The sequence below is a fragment of the Giraffa tippelskirchi genome, chromosome 3 (assembly GCF_054371585.1).
Source record: "Giraffa tippelskirchi isolate mGirTip1 chromosome 3, T2T-mGirTip1v1.2.pri, whole genome shotgun sequence".
Lineage (NCBI taxonomy): Eukaryota > Metazoa > Chordata > Mammalia > Artiodactyla > Giraffidae > Giraffa > Giraffa tippelskirchi.
In genome coordinates, this window is record NC_137277.1 from 175,420,117 (window position 1) to 175,440,453 (window position 20,337).

At 50.8% G+C, this 20,337-nt stretch overlaps 1 long non-coding RNA gene across 1 annotated transcript; it reads left to right on the forward strand.

Annotated features, from left to right (window-relative positions):
- The first annotated feature begins 3,455 nt into the window (after positions 1-3,455).
- LOC145543577 (uncharacterized) lies at positions 3,456-10,315 on the forward strand. Its single transcript, XR_014080879.1, has 3 exons — positions 3,456-3,489; positions 7,057-7,126; positions 8,918-10,315. It is a non-coding gene; the product is annotated as an uncharacterized LOC145543577 (long non-coding RNA).
- Positions 10,316-20,337: the final 10,022 nt, after the last annotated feature.

Consider the following 20,337-nt stretch of genomic DNA (forward strand, 5'->3'; position numbering starts at 1 on the left):
AATCTGAGGTCCACACCACCCTCAAGGCCTAGTCCAAGGCCACCTGCTCCATGGCCCCGGACCACCCCTTGACCCCACAGTGGAACCCACATTCTGCGTCTGCTTTTTGGGTGCCTGAGCCTTTCTGCCTCTTGTTGGACTTGTCGCCTTCTTCCCTGGTGTCCTGAACACAACATGGTCTTTGGGGCATCTGGAAGGAACTATTTCATGAAGGGAACTGTCCCCCAAAAGGGAGCGACTGGTGAGTGGTAGCCAGTGCCCCTGGGCTGGGGCCACTGACCCCTCAGTGGCCATGTCCCAGCCACAGTCCTTGGTCCCAGTCCTGCGCTGACCAAGCACACAGCAGATGCCCCACAATGACTCTTTCCTGGACTCTTTCCTGCCCTGCCACCAGCCCCGCTCTGGGGGTAGCACCTTTCATGGATTCAAGGGCCCCGCACTCGCCATGTCCTCTACAGACACTTCCAAAGGAAAATTCCTTGTCCGGCAGATGGAGGCTCAGGATACCTGCTTCCTCCCGGGCCTCCAGTGACTCCTCCACAATCTTGACAGGGAGCCAATAGCAGCTGCCCTGAGCAGGCCATACAGCAATGTCCTTGGGACCCTTGGGTCTGGGGCGACCCGAGCCCCTGGGACAGTCCCTGCTCCATGCCCACGCTGCCACTGAGAATGGCTCTGCCCGGACTGGTGTGCCCTCAGCCTCTTCAGCCAGGCCTCTGCTGCCCTCCAGGGCTTCCCAGATCCCTCCCACACGCTCCGGCATTGCCTGCCCGCCCAGCTCTCCCTAAGCACCCCAGTGATCTCAGGAACCCCGACCTGCCTAGCGAGCCTAGTCCAGCTCCTCTCTTTCTGCCCTTTTAGCTGAAAGTAGCCAGAGGTGTCCTGTGGAATCATGAGGTCTGTGTTTCCCATTTCCCTGGGTGGGGGTAGGGGGAGAGAGAAAGCACCTTTTTAGAATGCAGCGGGTTTTAATTTCTAGAACTTGCAGAATCATCCCGAAAATGAGAAACAGGGTGTTGGGTGTCTGCTAAGTGAAGATAGAGCTTTAGTGGCTGACAGGTTTCAAATGAAAAGGCAAGTTATACTACTTTTTCTAAAGAAGAGCCCGAAGCCAGCCTGTAAAGTGGGATACGTGTGGTTAGGAGGGCCCTGCCAAGACCCACAGGGACCGCCCCCTCCTCGTGGTGACCCTCCACCAGCCCGCGCAGGGCTCCACCCCCTCGGATGTGTGGCCGATGGCACTTGCCCAGCGGAGGCGGCCCTGTGGGCACCTGAAGCTGGGGCCCTGCCACTTCCTCAGGCTCTGGCGGGCGGGCGTGGCCCGGGGCAGCCTCGTCATGTCCTCTGGCTTCTCACCAAGGCCGTCCAGTCCACCTGCCCTCTGCATCCAGCCGGGTGACACCACTGCCCTCTTCCTGTGCCAGGCATCTTCCTGTGCCAGGCACCTTCCTGTGGCTGGGGGCAGGGACTGTGCAGGGCAGGCTGGTCAACAGGCAAGGGCAGTGCTCCCAGGCTCACGGGCTCCATCCCTGAGGACCCCCCCCACACACACACACACCGAAGGCCCAGTCCTCACGGGGCTGGGAGGCGTGTCACAGGCCCGTCAGTCTGCCACACTCACGCGGGGGAGAGAAGCCTGGCTCACAGGCAGCTGTCCTCCGGGGAGAGGGTAACAGAGGGCCTCCTTGGTCCACCTTTACCCAGATTCTGACCGCCAGAGTGTCCAGGGCTGGGAGGCCAGCAGAGAGGACAGAAGTTCCCAGCAAGACTGCAGAAACCGAGCTCACACAGCAGATTGTCGGAAGATCTCAGGAGGCTCCCCCACTTAGCACTCTCAGCACAAAGGGAGCCCCCCACACTGTCGCTGACGAGGAGAGGACAGAGGGGAGGAGTCCTCAGGGAAGAGCACAGGAGGGTCTCCACCCAGGACCCACAGGCCTGGCTTCAGACCCTCTCCAGGCTGCCCTGATCCCCCTGGGAAAGAAAGAAAGAAAACTGAAGTCACTAAGTCGTGTCTGACTCTTTGCAACCCCATGGACTGTAGCCTACCAGGTTCCTCCCACCATAGGATTTTCCAGGCAAGAGTACTGGAGTCGATTGCTATTTCCTTCTCCAGGGGATCTTCCCAACCCAGGGATCGAACATGGGTCTCCCGCAATGCAAGATGACATTTGAGCCACCATCTGAGCCACCAGGGAAGTCCCCCTGGGAAGGCCCAGACAATCCTCCATCGACTGGTGATTGACTAGGCTGTTCCAAAGCCAGCTGTCGATCACAGAGAGCTGGCGGTAGAGGCACCTCCACCTCCCAGTGACCCTGGCCAAGATGAGCACAGGGTGGCCTTGGAGAGGAAGACAGGCCAGACGAGGGAGACAGCCTCAGCGATCCTTGGGTGGGTGGAGGGGGTGAGGCATGGGAGATTGCAAACTACCAGTTCAGACCTTTGTCACACTAGTCGTGAGAGTTTCCGTCCTTTTTTCCACGAATTTCTTTCCTAACTCTCTAGAGCAAGGAGTTTGGGGAAAAGGCCAGACCATCTACAACCCAAGGCAGCACTTGGCAAGGAGTACAATCGGCATCAGTTCACGGTGCAGGGACCCAGGGCTGAAGTCAGACGGGATCGCAGTCCGACCACGTGTGAGTCACTGGAGCTCCCTGAGCCTCCGCTTCCTTACCAGGAAAGTGGCGATAGTATCAGTGACCCTCTCACAGGGCTGCTCAGAGAATTAAAGGAGAAACTCTCCATCATGCCTTGAGGACAAAGCTGGGCACCTGATGGGACCTCAATGAATGCCAACCGCTGCTGTTGTCCTGACTAGAGGTGCTGTCAGAAGAACTTCTCACACTCTTGTCTTGGGGGGAGGGTCTGCCTCTTGGGACAGGCCTGTGGTCAGTACATCAGAACTAACTGCTTAGTTAGAAAAATGCTTCTCCCCAAAGCTGTCTTCCTTCTCCTCCCACTGGCCTCAGTGTCAGAACCATAGATACTTGTTTCTTGTACCACAGACACTTGTTTCTTTGGGTGGCTCCAGTGGCATCTCAGATTACAGGTCTGCACGAAGCTGCTGGGAGAGCAGGTTGTCAGGTGAGGGGTCTAGCGTAGACCGGTTCAGGGGTGGGGTTGGGAGTGGGGCAGATGGAGGTCAGGCCTGACTGTCCACAGAACTCCAGATAAGGAGGAGGCCCTGGTGGGTCAGCAGCTGGTGCTCCATCCCCGCAGTTCCAGGAAGCCTAGCACCCCAAGCTGTACCCCCATCAGGCACCCCCATCATCACTTCCTGGGCTTCAGTTTCTGCATCTGAAAAGTAAGTACTTATCTCTCAAGGTTGCGGTTAAGATCAGATGAGACAACCTGTACAAGGCCTTCACACACAGCTAGGTGCTACTTGGGCTGCATAACAAAGGAGCACAGATTGGGTGGTTTAACTAGAAAGATTTATTTTCTCACAATTCTGGAGGCCAGAAGCCTGGAGTCAGAGTGTCAGCAAGGTGAGTTTCTTCTGAGGTCTGTCTCCGTAGCTTGTAGGTGGACTTCATCTCTCTGTTGTCTTCACGTGGGCTTCCTTCTCTGAGTGTCTGTGTCCTAGTCTCTTCTTATATGGATGCCAGTCATACTGGATTAGGACTCGCCCTAAGGGCCTCATTTTAACTTCATTACCTCTTCAAAGACCCTGTCTCCACATACAGTCACATTCCGACATACTAGGTGTGAGGACTTCAGCATATGAATTTTGGAGGGAATACAATTCAGCCCCTAAAGGTTGGTGCTCAGGAAAAATGCCAATTTAATTCAGTTCAACGAATGCCTTCTTTATGCCAGCATTATTCTAGGCTCTTAGAATGTATTCATGAGCAAAGCAGACCGAGACCCTTATTTCTGTGGGGCTTACATCCGGGGTGGAGAGAGAGGTGACCGACACGATACAGCCAACACAATAAAAGTAAATTAAACCTTCTGCTAGAAAGTGATATACTCTATCGAAAAAAAAAATAGAGTAGGGTAATAACATCAAGAAACAGGGGTTTGAAATTTTTACGAGTGGTCAGGGTAGGCCTCCTTGAGGAAACATTTGCAAAGCCTTCAGAGAGGTTTTGATCTACTATTTTTATTATTATTTTCCTAAGGAATCACATCAGATTCACTGACCTGTGAACACCCACATCTCTTCCCACCCTCACCCACCCTAGTACCCACCCTAGTACTGGAGAAGAAATGGTGCTGAGACCGAAGATCTTATTTTGACACTTACTCTGCTCTTATTAGCTGTGTGATGCAAGACAAATCACTTAACCTCTCTGAGCTTGTGCCCCTACACTCTGCACTCTTCTGGGCCATCACCTCAGGGTGGTGGGCTCAGGGTAGACGCACAGCTATCCATGGGTGGGGCTGCTCTAGGGTTGGCTGGGGTACATGCTGAGATTTCAAAAGAAGCCACCAGAGTTTGTATAGGAGGGGCAGTGTGTCAGTTAGCACTATGCGTTCCTGCAAGTACCTGAAAACTAGAGTAACAGGAGTTTAAACAAAGAGGTTTTCTTTTCAACCTCTTGCAAAAAATAAGTTCAGAGTTGGCAGTAAAAGGGTCAGTGTTGACACTTAGAAACATCAGCCAGATTCCTTCTATATTTCTCCTCTCCCACACTCAGCACCCGGTTTTTGTCCTCATGGGTGAAAGGTGGTTGCTGCATCTCCAGGCATCCAAACTGTCTTCCAGGAAGGTCAAAAGGGGAAAGAGTGAATCAGAGGTAAAGAGCTGACAAATGTGTCAGCTCTTGAGTCAGATCCTTTTTCAGTATCTACTTGCTCACTTCTCCTCTTGTTCTATTGGACAGAAGTAGGTCAACATGGTCACCACTAGCTACAGAGAATCCTAGGGAGTATTTTAGCTGGGTAGAAAGAAGGGGAAACTAGACATTGGGTAGGTGCCTAGAGCACAGCTCTCAGCAGAGCTCAGTACAGGGAGGGTGGGTGACACATCAGACCGCTGGTGATGTCAGGGCTGTTGCCAAGAGCGTGGCCCAAGACCACTCCCACCAGCAGCACCACCAGGGCTGGCAGGAGAGTCCAGAACTGGTAGAGGTGGAGCCTAGGGCTATGGATCTAGAGGGGGTGAGTTTTGCTTCTCTAACCATGTACCCTCCTGTCTCATTCACACACGTGGGGCCCCTGTGCACCAGCATCCTGCAACTTCCATTTTTACCCCTCACCCTGGGGTCTCCCCCACACTGTGAGCATGATACCCATGGCAGCCAGGCAGGGGGCAGTTGGAGGTGAGGGGAAGGGGTGGCCACTGCTTCATATCGCTGCTTCTTAGAGGTTTTTCCCCCTTCCAGTCTGCCAAAGAAGGGATGTGAAGCTGGAGAGTGGAGCTTGTGTACTAGTTATAATATTTCTAGGGAATCACAGCTGATTTGCCATCTGCTGAAGTCTTTGGTGGACAGGCCTTTCTAAGCGCCATCATTTCCCAAGGTCAGGACATACAAACATGCTGCTGTGCTGGGAAGGGAGTACAGGCAGGCAGGTGGAGGGAGGAACCCCAAGGTAGTATTTCAGTAAATTCTGCTGCCAGGCATGTGGGATGCTTAGCAGGTCCAGGGGATATGGCAGAGCTCTGACGACTCTGCACAGAATGGCTTTTGTTATCATTAGCTTAGAGTGAGCAGTTTGCGATGGGGCTCATGATCATCACACCTACTCTGGAAGCCTTCCTGGGCCCTCCAGCCTGTGCTCGGTTCTCCAGAAGTTTCCAGTGCAGCTGCAGACAAGGGGCCCTCACGTCCACAGATGGCATTCACAAATTACAGCCATGTGAAAGCTGGGGTGGGTGACTCAGGAGAAAAGATGGGAAGAAGATGAATGGACAGAGGGCACCAGGAAGGGCATTCTGGGGAGAGAGAGTGCTGGTCCACCTGGGCCACCACGACAAGCAATACAGGCGAGGGGGCTTCCACAACCAACATTTATCTTCTCATAGTCCTGAAGGTAGACGTTCAAGATGGAGTTGGCAGGGCTGGTTCCTCCCAAGGCCTCTCTCCTTGGCTCAGGTGGTGTCTTCTCCACATGTCGCCATGTGGTCGTCTTTGTGTGTGTCTGTGTCCTGACTGCCTCTTCTTATAAGGACACTGGTCACACTGGATTGGGCTTCCCAGGTGGCCTGGTGGTAAAGAACCCACCTGACAATGCAAGAGATGTGGGTTCGATCCCTGGGTCAGGAAGATCCGCTGGAGTAGCAAATGGCAACCTGCTCCAGTATTCTTGCCTGGAGAATTCCATGGACAGAGGAGCCTGGAGGGCTACAGTCCATGGGGTCCTAAAGCCTTGGACATGACTGAGCAACAAAGCAAACAGCACACACATTGGATTCGGGCGCACCCTCATTTTAACTGAATTACCTCTCTAAAGACCTTTAGAGAGGTAATTCCCAACATCACATTCAGAGGTACTGGCGGAGTGAGAGCTTCCACAGATGAACTGGGGTGGGTGTGGAGATGTAATATAAGAGGAAGCACATGGTGATGTCTGATGTGGGGGGTGGTGAGGGCTTCCACAGATGAACTGGGGTGGGTGTGGAGATGTAATATAAGAGGAAGCACATGGTGATGTCTGATGTGGGGGGTGGTCCTGCACGGGGCAAGGGGTAGAGGACCCCAAAGAGGCTGCTCAGCTCCCCAGCCCCGACTCGACTCTGCCAGCATCTCCAGTCTGGGCCGTCTCCTTCTCACCTCCCTACCCCCGCTCCTTGCTACTCCTCACCCGCTCACAGCTCACACCCGCTCCAGTGCCTTCTAAGGCAAGATTAGCTTCTCAGACAACTTCTAAGGCTTGATGACAGCACCCCGCTGTCTTTGCCCAACGGTGAGTAATGCAGGGAATTTCAGGCAAGGTCAGAGAGGCGACTGGCACAGGGGAGATGTGGAGGGTGTGGGGGGAGAGGGAGGCTTCTGGCCCCCCCTCCCCCAGCGCCCCCGGAAGTTGCCTGCCCCAGGCCTCTGCCCCGGCCCCGCCCCTGGCTCTGGTTTGCAGGTGGGCCGTGCTGACCCGTCACTGGCCCCACTCAGGCCCGCAGATCTGGACGGACGGAGCACGGGGACGCCAAAGAGGAAGTGGTGTCAAGACGGAGAGGGGAAGGTGAGGGCAGGGGCTCCCCCTTCTCTCTCATCAGGCTCGGCAGGGCTTGGGGTTCTCCTGTGGAGGCGACCACATCCCTGCCGGGAGCTGCCCACCCCCACCCCCCCCCACTGCCCAGCCTGGCCCCGGCTACCCTGTTCTGCTTGCTGTGACCTGGGCAAAGCACGAGTGCTCTGGGCACACGTTCCTGCTCTCTGAAACCTGAGGAGGCGTCCAGGGCGGTAAGGGGGGAGTCCCACACCATCCGGACCCAGCTGGTCAGGCTAATTTTAGGTTTTTCCCAGCTTGACCGAGGCCCCCGTCTCCATTCGCCCAGAGAATGCGCAATGATCAGATGGTGCCTTCACTCACGGGGTCCCCCCAGCCCCCAAGAACGCACCTCCCTTTGTCTCACTTCAAGCCCTGGTTTACCTCCTCTGGTCCCCACCCCTCCAAACAAATCTGCCCTGACCCCCTACCTCCTCTCCCATCCCCTGGGGCAACTGCAGTGTGAAGGCACAGTTGGGGCCCTGTGTCCCCAGCACAGGCGCAGTTCGGTGAGGTAGGGAGTTGCAAAATAAGTACTCGGTCAGTACGGGTAGAAGGAATGAATGAACACTTTATTCCCCAGAGTATCACGTGCTATGTGGAGGTTAGGTCTAAAGTTAGCAAATAAGGTCTAAAGATCTCAGATTCTAAATCACCCTTGAAGCACCATCAGGAAGACATAAATCTCTCTAAGCCCAGTGCAATGTATTTCCTCCATAAGACCTGCCCCACCCCCACCCCCAACCAAAGGAGAAGGTCTCTGTCCACTCCTCCTACAGCAACCCGAGCCCTTTGCCCAAGACTTGAAGCTGACAGGTGCTTGCTCAGGGATTCCTGAGCTTCACACAACCTGTCCCTAAAAGAAGCCACATCTAGAAGTCTTCAAAGTAAGAGGCTCTCCGTCCTCTCTCAGCCTCCTCCAGGGTCTGCTCCTCTGTTGCCATGGCAGCCAGGGCAGGATCTGGCAAAACCTCAGAAAGACCAACAGGTTGAGGATGGAGCCAGTGAGAGGCAGAGAGCAGAAATCAGAGGCCTGGGGAACGGCCCAAGCTTTGAAGAACCCTTAAGTGTGAGGGAAACACTCCCCAACTCCAGGAATGAAAAGGGAAGTGCCCTAGGCTAGATTCTAAAACTACCAGCCAAGAAAGCACAGCCATTCTTCTCATTTCATTTTCCCCCTATAATTCAATGAGTTTTCTCTTCCTTTTCATTTGACAATTTCCAAATTGTCAAAGAGAAAAATTCTCAATAGAGAAAAATGGAAAGAATAGGATGACAAACACTCATGAACCCTCCCATCTAGGTTCAACAACTGCTACTATTTCCCCTGTTTTCTATCAATCTATCTGTCTTTGAAACATTTGGGAGTGAGTTTACACATTCTGCTTTATTGATTAAAGCCTTTGACTGTGGATCACTATAAACAGTGGAAAATTCTGAAAGAGATGGGAATACCAGACCACCTGACCTGCCTCTTGAGAAACTTGTATGCAGGTCAGGAAGCAATAGTTAGAACTGGACATGGAACAACAGACTGGTTCCAAATAGGAAAAGGAGTACGTCAAGGCTGTATATTGTCACCCTGCTTATTTAACTTCTATGCAGAGTATATCTGGAGAAGGCAATGGCACCCCACTCCAGTACTCTTGCCTGGAAAATCTCATGGATGGAGGAGCCTGGTAGGCTACAGTCCATGGGGTCGCTGAGAGTCGGACACGACTGAACGACTTCACTTTCACTTTTCCTTTTCATGCACTGGAGAAGGAAATGGCAACCCACTCCAGTGTTCTTGCCTGGAGAATCCCAGGGGTGGCGGAGCCTGGTGGGCTGCCGTCTATGAGATGGCACAGAGTCGGACACGACTGAAGCGACTTAGCAGCAGCAGCAGCAACAGCAGCAGCAGCAGAGTATATCATGAGAAATGCTGGGCTAGAAGAAGCACAAGCTGGAATCAAGATTGCCAGGAGAAATATCAATAACCTCAGATATGCAGATGACACCACCCTTATGGCAGAAATTGAAGAGGAACTAAAAAGCCTCTTGATGAAAGTGAAAGAGGAGAGTGAAAAAGTTGGCTTAAAGCTCAACATTCAGAAAACTAAGATCATGGCATCCAGTCCCATCACTTCATGGCAAATAATGGGGAAACAGTGCAAACAGTGTCAGACTTTATTTTTTGGGGCTCCAAAATCACTGCAGATGGTGATCACAGCCATGAAATTAAAAGACGCTTTCTCCTTGGAAGGAAACTTATGACCAACCTAGATAGCATATTAAAAAGCAGAGACATTTTACTTTGCCAACAAAGGTCCGTCTAGTCAAGGCTATGGTTTTTCCAGTAGTCATGTATGGATGTGAAAGTTGGACTGTGATGCTTTTGAACTGTGGTGTTGGAGAAGACTCTTGAGAGTCCTTTGGACTGCAAGGAGATCCAACCAGTCCATCCTAAAGGAGATCCGTCCTGGGTATTCATTGGAAGGACTGATGTTGAAGCTGAAACTCCAATACTTTGGCCACCTCATGCGAAGAGTTGACTCATTTGAAAAGATCCGAATGCTGGGAAGGATTGGGGGCAGGAGGAGAAGGGGACGACAGAGGGTGAGATGGTTGGATGGCATCACCGACTCGATGGACATGGGTTTGGGTAAACTCCGGGAGTTGGTAATGGACAGGGAGGCCTGGCGTGCTGCAGTTCATGGGATCACAAAGAGTCCATGACTCTTCACACGACTGAACGACTGAACTGAACTGAACGTACACAGAGTGATACATCAGCCCTAAATGTTTTAGCTGCATCTCCTAAGGCTGGTCCATTCTCCTACATAACCACAAAACCAAGTGACCTGGGTATTAGAATTTAAAAAAAAAAAAGCCACCTGTAACTAATATTTTTTCCTAAATAAGGAAGCTTAGCATGACTAGAAAAATAAAGGAAGGCCAGGAATTACAGAGTAAAATCATACCGAACCAAGCCTAGGTTTGTTCTGAAAGACTTCTAAATTGGGTTCTCATCACAAAAAAACAAGTGAGCTTTTCAGTTCTGCCAAACATCTACCCAGGAAGCATCTAGGTATATATTTAACAGCAAGTCTCCAAATCATATATTTCCCAAAATAATGTTTTGTGAAACTAAAGCTGCTCCATAAATGTATGCTTATCACATTTTTGTTGTTGCTGTTGTTTAGTAGCTAAGTTGTGTCTGCCTCTTTTGTGACCCCATGGGCTATAGCCTGCCAGACTCTTCTGTCCATGGGATTCCCAGACAAGAATATTGGAGTGAGTTGTCATTTCCTTCTCCAGGGAATCTTCCCAACCCAGGGATTGAACCCACATCTCCTACATTGGCAGGCAGATTCTATACCACTGAGCCACCAAGGAAGCTTATCACATACTAGGTGCTTAATAATCCCAAGAGCAAACCGCCCTGGGGCAGTAGAAATTCTTCAGAGCCCACCAGGTGGGCTGCGCAGTGTTGGCTCAGCCTGAATCTGCCCTAACTCGGCCTTGCAAGAATGATCTTCACTTAACCAAAGATTCTTCTGGCCCCCAAGGTGGTCCATATCTATAATGGAATATTACTCACCCATTAAAAAGAATGAAATAGTACCATTTGCAACAATATGGATTGACCTGAAGATTGTCATACTAAGTGAAATAAGTCAGACAGAGAAGAAATATCATATAACATCCCTTATATGTGAAATCTACAAAGAAATGACTTTGAGAATAAGTTTACGGTTGCCAGGAGGAAGGATGGGGGAAGGGATAGTTAAGGAGTCTGAGATGGACAAGTACACACCACTATATTTAAAATGGATTACCAACAAGGACCTACTATATAGCACAGGGAACTCTTCTCAATGTTATATGGCAGCCTGAATGGGAAGGGAGTTTGGGGGAGAATGGATATCTGTATGTGTATGGCTGAGTCCCTTTGCTGTCCACCTGAAACTATCACAACATTATTAATCAGCTATGTGTACTAAGTTGCTTCAGTCATGTCCAACTCTTTGTGACACTATGGACTGTAACCCGTCAGGCTCCTCTGTCCATGAGATTCTTCAGGCAGGAATACTGGAGCGGGTAGCCATGCCCTTCTCCAGGGGATCTTCCCAACCCAGGGATCAAACCCATGTCTCTTATGTCTCTTGCACTGGCAGGCGGGTTCTTCACCACTAGTGCCACATGGGAATCCCCATTAATCAGCTATATCCCAATACAAAATAAAGTTGTTGTTGTTGTTTTTAAAAAAAAGATTTCTCTGGTCCCATCAGTCAGCAGCTCTGCATGCTCTGAGACCTCCTTAACCATCCAAATCATCCATTATCTCATATAAATCCTAAACTGTTTGTGGCCTGCATCACAATTTAGCCCTTAATTTGCCCTCTATTTTCTCTCATGGACTGGTCTTATTTCCCCAACTAGAGGCACAGCCCCTCCTTTTTCTGCAGCCGCTTGGTGCTTCCAGGCAGAATTTGCTACAGGCTCCAGGCAGGTGATGAATCACAGTATCCCTGACTCCTGGCACGCCAAGTCCCAACACGATCTCATTTAATCTTCACAAAACCTTATGATGGCAGTCCTAGTTTGATCCCTAATTTACAGATGGGGAATTGAGACTCAGAGAGATCAGCAGAAGTCACACAACTAGTAAGTAGCAGGGACAGCAGGAACTGAACTGGTTGCTCAGAAACCAAGACCCCAATTTTTAACCGCTGGGTACCAGAGATGGGATGTGGGGCAAAGAGGCCATCAGGGTTCCCATGAAGAGTGGGGTGGAGAGGGTTAGGGAGAGGATAATTGAGGCTGCAGGGATGGGGCTGCTGAGCTGGCGCTACTGTGGTTCTATTTCCAGGGTGAGATTTGCATCCTTCTACAGAAAGAGGTCCATGGAGCCAGGGACACAATTGTCTCTTCCTGCCTACCCCTGGGATGTCACACAACAGATGCTCCCTAAATACTCTGTAATCCCAGGCAGGTATGAAGAAATGTGACTTATTTCTCCTTTATCACCCCCCCCCCATCACTTCCTGAGCAAATGTCCAGACAGCAGAGTGCAAGGGGAGCCGTGACCTCCATTGGTGTCCCCTTGACAACTGCAGGTCACCCCCTCCACCGGTCCCGTTGTGTCTTGACATCCTGCCATCGTCTCCTGGGGAACGGTTTCTCCACAACCAGAGACAGGGAGAGACCCCACAGTCTTCTGAAATATGTAGGACAGCTGTGCGGGTTACAAGGGAGGCCAGAAATGGAGCCGGGACGGTGGGACTGGAGACACGAGACAAAAGGGCTGCCCCCAGCTCTTTATTCATCGTTTGACTCATTCATTATCCAGAAAATATGAAACAGAAAACAAAGGGCGGACCTTAGTTCTTTTCCTCAAGCAGCCAAACAAAACTTTTCAATTAATTTGTTTGGAGGGGGAGCAAGAACTTTGTATGTGATGAATGGATGAGTAGAAAAGTGTGCAATGGGTTTGAAAAATATTCGTGAGACTTTGAAACTTCACCTTCATCTGTGCTTTATCTGCCTGGAGAAATATTAAGATTTGTCACCAAAGTTAAATTAAAAAAAAAAAATCTAGGTGCTATTCAACTTCCATAGAGGAAAGAAAACAGCCTTGCAAGTTAGACTATTGCTTTGATAAAGAATTCTAAGTTGTTTAATCCAGACCCACACTCCACCCTCCGAGCCTCTCAGTTCAGTTCAGTCACTCAGTCGTGTCTGACTCTTTGCGACCCCTTGAATTGCAGCACGCCAGGCCTCCCTGTCCATTACCAACTCCCAGAGTCTACCCAAACCCATTTCCATCAAGTCGGTGATGCCATCCAGTCATCTCATCCTCTGTTGTCCCCTTCTCCTCCTGCCCCCAATCCTTCCCAGCATTAGGGTCTTTTCCAATGAGTCAACTCTTCACATGAGGTGCCCAAAGTATTGGAGTTTCAGCTTCAACATCAGTCCTTCCAATGAACACCCAGGATGGATCTCCTTTAGGATGGACTGATTGGATCTTCTTGCAGTCCAAGGGACTCTCAAGAGTCTTCTCCAACCACAGTTCAAAAGCATCAATTCTTTGGCGCTCGGCTTTCTTTATGGTCCAACTCTCTCATCCATACATGATTACTGGAAAAACCATAGCCTTGACTAGATGGACTTTGTTGGCAAAGTAATGTCTCTGCTTTTAAATATGCTATCTAGGTTGGTCGTAAGTTTCCTTCTAAGGAGTAAGCGTCTTTTAATTTCATGGCTGCAGTCACCATCTGCAGTGATTTTGGAGCCCAGAAAAATAAAGTTTGATACTGTTTCCCCATCTATTTCCCATGAAGTGATGGGACCAGATGCTAGCTTTTTAACAAAATGTGTTTTCCCTATCTCGTGTGGAAGCAAGGGAGGAGCCAGCTCAAGAAACAGAGAGGAGCTTAGCAGAGGGCAGAGGGCAGGGGAGCAAAGCAATCTAGTGTGCACCCCAATCTGTGGGAGGCAGATAGGATATAAAACAGAGCCAGTGGAGAGTAGAGGGGATCCTTCCTCTCCCACCCCCACCTTCCCCCACTCCTACTCCCTGCTCAGTCTCTGGGGAGAGGCTGCTGGTACCTGCCTGGGATGCAGCCGTCTCCATGCCAACCTGAGGGGGGCATCTCGATTAGTCCAGGCCTTCTTCACATTTGAGCTTGGCCAGAACCACTTTCAAACTGTGGTGTTGAAGAAGCCTCTTAAGAGTCCCTTGGAGAGCAAGGAGATCAAACCAGTCAATGCCAAAGGAAATCAACCCTGAATATTCACTGGAAGGACTGGTGCTGAAGCTGAAGCTCCAACACTTAGGACAGCTGATGCAAAGAGTCAACTCATTGGAAAAGACCCTGATGCTGAGAAAGATTGAAGGCAGGAGGAGAAGGGGACGACAGAGGATGAGATGGATGGATGGCATCACTGACTCAATGGACATGAATTTGAACAAGCTCCAGGAAGTTGGTGAAGGACAGGGAAGCCTGGTGTGCTGCAGTCCATGGGGTCACAAAGAGTTGGACACAACTTATTGACTGAACAAGAGCCACCCTTGAATCTTGAGGTCATGGGCTGGACTTTGAAGGAGCTATGGGTCTAGATGGGGCACTTTCTAGAGGGGCCATCACAGCAGGGGAGTTAGGGTGTAAGTGAACTGCTAACTCGGAACCAAGTGCAGGCGGCAGGCTGACCTCAAAGGAGCCTCCTGCCCCAGTCGGAGCTGGGTGGGCCAACTCTGTGGTGTGACACGCCTGGGAGGGCTGCAGGCCACAGAATGGTTTCTGAGAATGTAACAGAGACAGCGTTCAGCGTCACTACCCTGTGCCCTTGTTCTGCAGAGATGGCCTGGGGACAGCGGGCACATTTGCACATGGCCAAGGAGCCTCCCTGAACCAGAGTAACCCTGACGCTGGCCACAGGGTCTATTGACCTTCAGAGTTGTATAGAGCATCTCTGATGAACTGTGTGTGTGCTCAGTCATGACCGACTCTTTGCCACCTTTGGACTATAGCCCGCTGGGATCCTCTCTGTCCATGATGCCCTGAGGTTGTCCCCAGTGAGAGACTGGTGACAGCAAGGGCCTGAGAGGGGGAACTCACCATCAAGAGAGGGGGTGACCAATTCAGGACCCAGTTTCAACAGAAAGGCTTAGCATGTGGGGCTCAGCCTGTAGACTGAGATTAACCTCCAGAGACGGAGGCTGAGAGCAAGGCTGTAAAGTGAACATCTGTACCTCTGAAGCTGAGGGCGGGGTGCCTCTGCCGTCTGGACTAAAAGTGGACTGAGGGCACTGTCCCAAGTGAGAACAAGGAAACCTTCTTCTGCAGGGAACGCTTCCCCAGCAGCATCTCCATTTGGCAGGAGCAGGGCAGCCCAGCCAAAACGAGGAGTCAGGTTGAAATCATCATCATTCATTCACTGTCTCCCTGACATTCCTGGGGATGTGGAAGTGAATCCCAAGTCCCAGGGGTTCCCAGCTTAGAGGCTGGCCTGGGGATGCTGTAGCCGAGAGGTGACACAGTAGATTGGAGTCAGTGCCCCATGCAAAGACAAAGCCTCCCCACCTGGCTAGGGGAGAGTTGCACAAGTGTGCAGAGGGGTGGGGGCTGCAGGAGAGAGAGACAGAGACAAAGAGACAGAGAGATGGAGAGGTAGAGAGAGGCTGGGTCTGACGGGCTGTGTTGCGTGCAGTGGTGGAGGGCATGCCCACAAGGCCAGCACGTGTCTCTGCCTGAAGATGCCAGACAGGCAAAGCTTCCTGGCAGAGAGGTGATGCCTAAGGTGAGCACTGAGGATGAGTTAAGAATGAGGCAGAAAAGAAAGGAGCGGAAGGGATTTTCAAGCTATGTGTGTAAAAACTCAAGAGATGTGAGCCATCATGATGTGTACCGGCATTCCAGGGAGTCTGCCATGACTAGACAGGAAGTCAGACTTGAAGAAAGAGCAGGAGCTGAGACCTCAGGGTGCACACCCCCAGGAACTTGGACTGGGTGGCACGCTGTCTTCATGGAGGAGCAATCCATAGACAACTGAAAAAAATGTTTAAGCCTTAGAGGCAGTTTTGGGACTGATGATATATATCAGAGCATCGGCAGCATAGAAGTGATGGGAATTCTAGGATGAATGAGAAATGACACAGAGGAGGAGGGGAAAGAGCCCCACACTGAACACAGAACTCCAAGGAGCAAGAGCAGGGTCTTAACACCCTCAACCAAAGAGTCTTGGGGGAAGTGGTTGACTGAGCGGAAGGAACGCCAGGTGAGAAACTGTCTTGGAAGCCAAAGAAGTGAGAAGTCTGAAAAATGAGAGTATGGTCACCATGTCACATCAAAGCAGCCCGGGAAGATAAGGACTGAATTGTCTCCAGTGGGCTGGATAATCTGGAAGTCCCTGGAGACTTCTGTAAATAGTTACAGTAGACTGGTGGGGACAGGACCAGAGTCAGGAATGGGAAGCGATTGAGTGGCGAAGGATAGAATTACCCAGTGATAATGGCTCTTTTACCAAGATCAGGGCCAAAGGAAAGGAAAGGGGAAGTGCAGGGGGAGAGTATTAGGTCAAAGGGAGGTGTGTGCATTTGGGCGGGGGGTGAGTGTTGAGGGAAGCTTGAGCATATTCCAGGTGAAAGGCAAGGAGGGAGAAGTTAAAATAGCAGAGGGAGATAGGAGTAGACGGAGCAAGTGCTAGAGGTGCCAGAGGGAAGAGAACCGGCTGTGTTTGTGGGGGAGGGAGTGGCTGGATTTGACCCTCAAGAGGACTACTTCATCCTTGGAGACAGTAGAGTGAGTAAGTGATTGCTCAGTTGCTTCAGTCGTGTCCAACTCTTTGCAGCCCCATGGACTGTAGCTGGCCAGGCTCCTTTGTCCATGAGCTTCTCCAGGCAAGAATACTGGAGTGGCTTGCCATGCCCTCCTCCAGGGGGTCTTCCCAACCCAGGGAACCTGCATCTAGGATTGAACCTGTGTCTAGGTGCACCTCCTGCATTACAGGAGGAGACAGTAGAAGGTGGGTGTCTGTATGAAACACGAGGAAAAGCAGGATACCAGAAGTTGTAGCAGTGCTTAGCCCAAGTGAACCCTGGAGAGAAATCTGAATGAGAGCTTACATGTGGATCCTGACCCTTTCCAAATAGAGTCCAGAATAACTTTCCAATTCCAAAGGAATAGCACTCTTTCACAATCATCCCAGGAATAAGGAAGGATCAGAGTTTGGTTCAGAAAAGGAGGAGTTTGTACTAGATATTTCAGACACAGAGAGTGACTAGTTCTAGGGGTAAGAGGTTCCAGGATTTGGATGTGGTATGGTGCTGAAATGGAGCAGAAAGGTAAGAGTCACTGAGATTGAGGAGGTGAAAGAAATGTGAGGCTAAGCTCTTAGATAGATGTATCAGGTAGGAATGACATTCAGTAAAAAGAAGAGAAACATGCCTACAGTGGCCTAAATGAGTAAAGGGTGTGCATAGTAAGTCCACAAGTAGACAGCTGTTGGTGATGGTTTAATAGCCTTTAGATGACAGGGTGTCTGCTATCATTCATTGCCTCGTGGTTCAAAGATGGCTGCTCCTGCTCCAACCACCACGTCTGCAGTCAAAAAAGGAAGAAGAAAAGGTGGTATCAGCTGTTTGTGTACCCTGTTATCAGGAAAGCAAAACCTTTTTCAAGAAACTATTCCCTCATTCCCAGCAGATTCCCACATAGGTCTCTTTGAGAGAGCTGAGTCACACAGCCTTCCCTAACTGCAAGAGAATAGAGAGAACTGGGAATGAGACCCATGACAGATTTAAATGCTGAGCCTGGGCACACTGCTGCATGCAATTAAATTCCAGGAAGAAGTAGGGACTGGATATTGGTTAGACAAAGATGAGATCTGCCTCAATGGGTTCCTTGTGTGGTGGATGAAATCTTGTCCTGCCCCAGAGGGCTGGGACCATGGTCAGGTTCAGATGAGGACAGGATTGAGAGGGGAGTAATGGAATGGTGGTCAGAGGCCAGAAATCCAGGGTCCTTGGACTCCAGGCCTCAGTTTACTTTGTGCTCAAAAGGGAGATCTCTGCAGAGTTTTGAGCAGGTGTGTAACAGGTAGACCTACACGCAGGGAGACGGAGATACAGTGGGGCAAGAGAGGACCACAGCACCAGTTGGATGGGACAGGTGGCTGCCCAGACTCTCACACCCCCTTTAGGCTGCTGGGTACCCTAGAAACATGAAGTGGGCAACCCAGGCTGCTGTGTTACACAACACTCTATTCACAAGAGGAAGGAGCAACCCCAGAGCACACAGTTAGAGCGTGGCTCAGATGGGATGGGCCTCCATGGGCCTCAGTGCTCCCCACTCCCATGCCTCTTCCCCACTCACTGTGGTCCTCACCATGGCCTCTCATTTGATGGCAGTCCTCTTGCTCAGCAACCCTCAGGCTCCTCTCATCCAGGGATGCTGGATAAGAGCTTCCCAGGACCCCATCTCCCACCCTCCTCCCCAGGGTCCTCTGTTCCCAAGAATAGCACAGACAGGGCAACACAGAGGGGCAGACCACGGCCTAGACACTGTCCAGGTGCCCACTAACTGACTCTGAGGGGCCAAGAGAAAAGGAAGGTAAAGCTGACTCCTCATTTCAAGCCTTAGTGACCCATCCTACAGCCCCTGGCAGTTCAGGGGACTCGAGAAGCAGTGGTGTCCCAGTGTGCATGTCTCAGATCAGCCAGATAGTAGGTAGATGAGCCCCTCAACAACACCCTTCTGTCCCTCCGCCCTTTGTCCATTTCATCAAATGAGTCCTGCACCCTCTAATCACAGGGCCTTTGCACAGGTTGTCAGAATGTCTGAATGCTCCTTTTCCCACGTTCTTCTCCAAGTTAACTCCCACTCCTCCTTTGGACCCTGACCTAAATGTCACTTTCCTAAGGATGCTTTTCCTGGCCCTTTACCTGCTCAATTGTCTCCCTGTTCTCCCTGATAAGAACTGTGATTCTATCTTAGGTAAGACAATTACCACCAGCTACTGGGGGTTGGTTTCTCAGGTGGCACTAGTGGTAAAGAACCTGTCAGCCAATGCAGGAAACATAAGAGATGCAGGTTTGATCCCTGAGTCAAGCAGATCTCCTGGAGGAGGGCATGGCAACCCACTCCAATACTCTTGCCTGGAGAATCCCATGGACAGAGGAGCCTAGCAGGCTACAGTGCACGGGGTCGCAAAAAGTCAGACACGACTAAAGTGACTTAGCACAGCACAGCACACCAGCTACTAAGTCAAACTGAGGTCTCAGTGAGCAAGCACAATAGGAGTTTAGTTCCCCTAAATGTAAAATTCAGTGTGGTTTGGGTAGCCCTCCTTCATCCTGTAGCTCCAGCATCTACACAGTCATGAAAACAGAACAAAGAGAGTTGAAAGAGAGGCATTGGTTCTTAAAGTCTTTCCCTGGAGGGGACACACATCACATCCACTCATGGTCCTTGGCCAGAATTCATCTCTTGGCCCCAACTGGAGCTTCAAGGCAGGTTGGGGGCGGCGGGTGGGGGGGATTGCTGGGAAATGCAGAGAAGCACACAGAATACTCTGGGAGCACTGTCTCAGCTGCCGGTCTTCCTGAGAACCTTTTATCACAGCTGTCATTTTACAGTAATTTATAAGCTTCTTTGATTGCAAGTGTCTCTCTCATTAGGCTGCGAGAGGGCAGGAACTGTGTGTGCGCTGGCTTAGCACTCATCTTCAGAGTACTGTGAAGTTGATGCTCACTAAGTATTTATTAGATCACCCAACAAATGGGCAGTGGGCTCAGCAGTTGGGGAGTTCACCTCCGGAGACACAGGACATCAATTCAGAAGGAAAAAAAAAACATTTGAAGTCTAAGGGGTGATGCTGAGTTCAGGATCAGCAGGGGGGCAGTGCATTTTGCTGGGGATGAGTGAGAAGATCTGATCAGGAGAGGCGTGGGTGGATTTGCCCTGCAGCTTCTAGCTTTCTAAATCAGCTTTTATTCATCCACTTGCAAAGGCTTCAGGTCCCCCCTCCCCTGCTGCCTCAGGGCAAATAGAGAAGAGGGAGAGTAAGCCCGCATAACCATCACCAACACCCACTCCTTCCCCTCTCTCCTTCCCCGTGCCAAAAATAATGGCAGAATGGGCAGTCTCTATAATTAGGCAGGGCCAAGAGGGGTTGCTGTCTCCAAAGGTACTTACTTTCCCTCCGTTAGTAAGTAGTTAAGTAGTTACCAAAAGAGGAAGCTCTTTTTTCCAGGACAGATGGCTTAGGAACTGGTTCTTGAAAACAGGCAGGTGAGGAAAAGGAAACCACGGGGGAGAAAAAGCCTTCAAACCTCTGGAGAGGCAGGGACTCGGGCACAATCTAAACCCAGCTCCGCCTCTGATGAGCTCTGTGGTTCTGGCCACATCACACAGCCTCTCTGAGCTTCAGCTTCCTCTGCAAAACTCACCGTCTAAGACACACTTTTTTTTTCCTTCGCATTTTAACATCTCTGAAATTAGGCTACAATTTGCAATCAATGTCAGGTTATAATACAGTTGATAGGGTTTTTGTCTTGTTTTCTCCTTCATGTTATAGGAGTAGGGGGATTCCCTGGTGGCTCAGATGGTAAAGAGTCTGCCTGCAATGCGGGAGACCAGGGTTCGATCCCTGGGTGGGGGAAGATCCCCGGGAGAAGGAAATGGCAACCCACTCCAGTA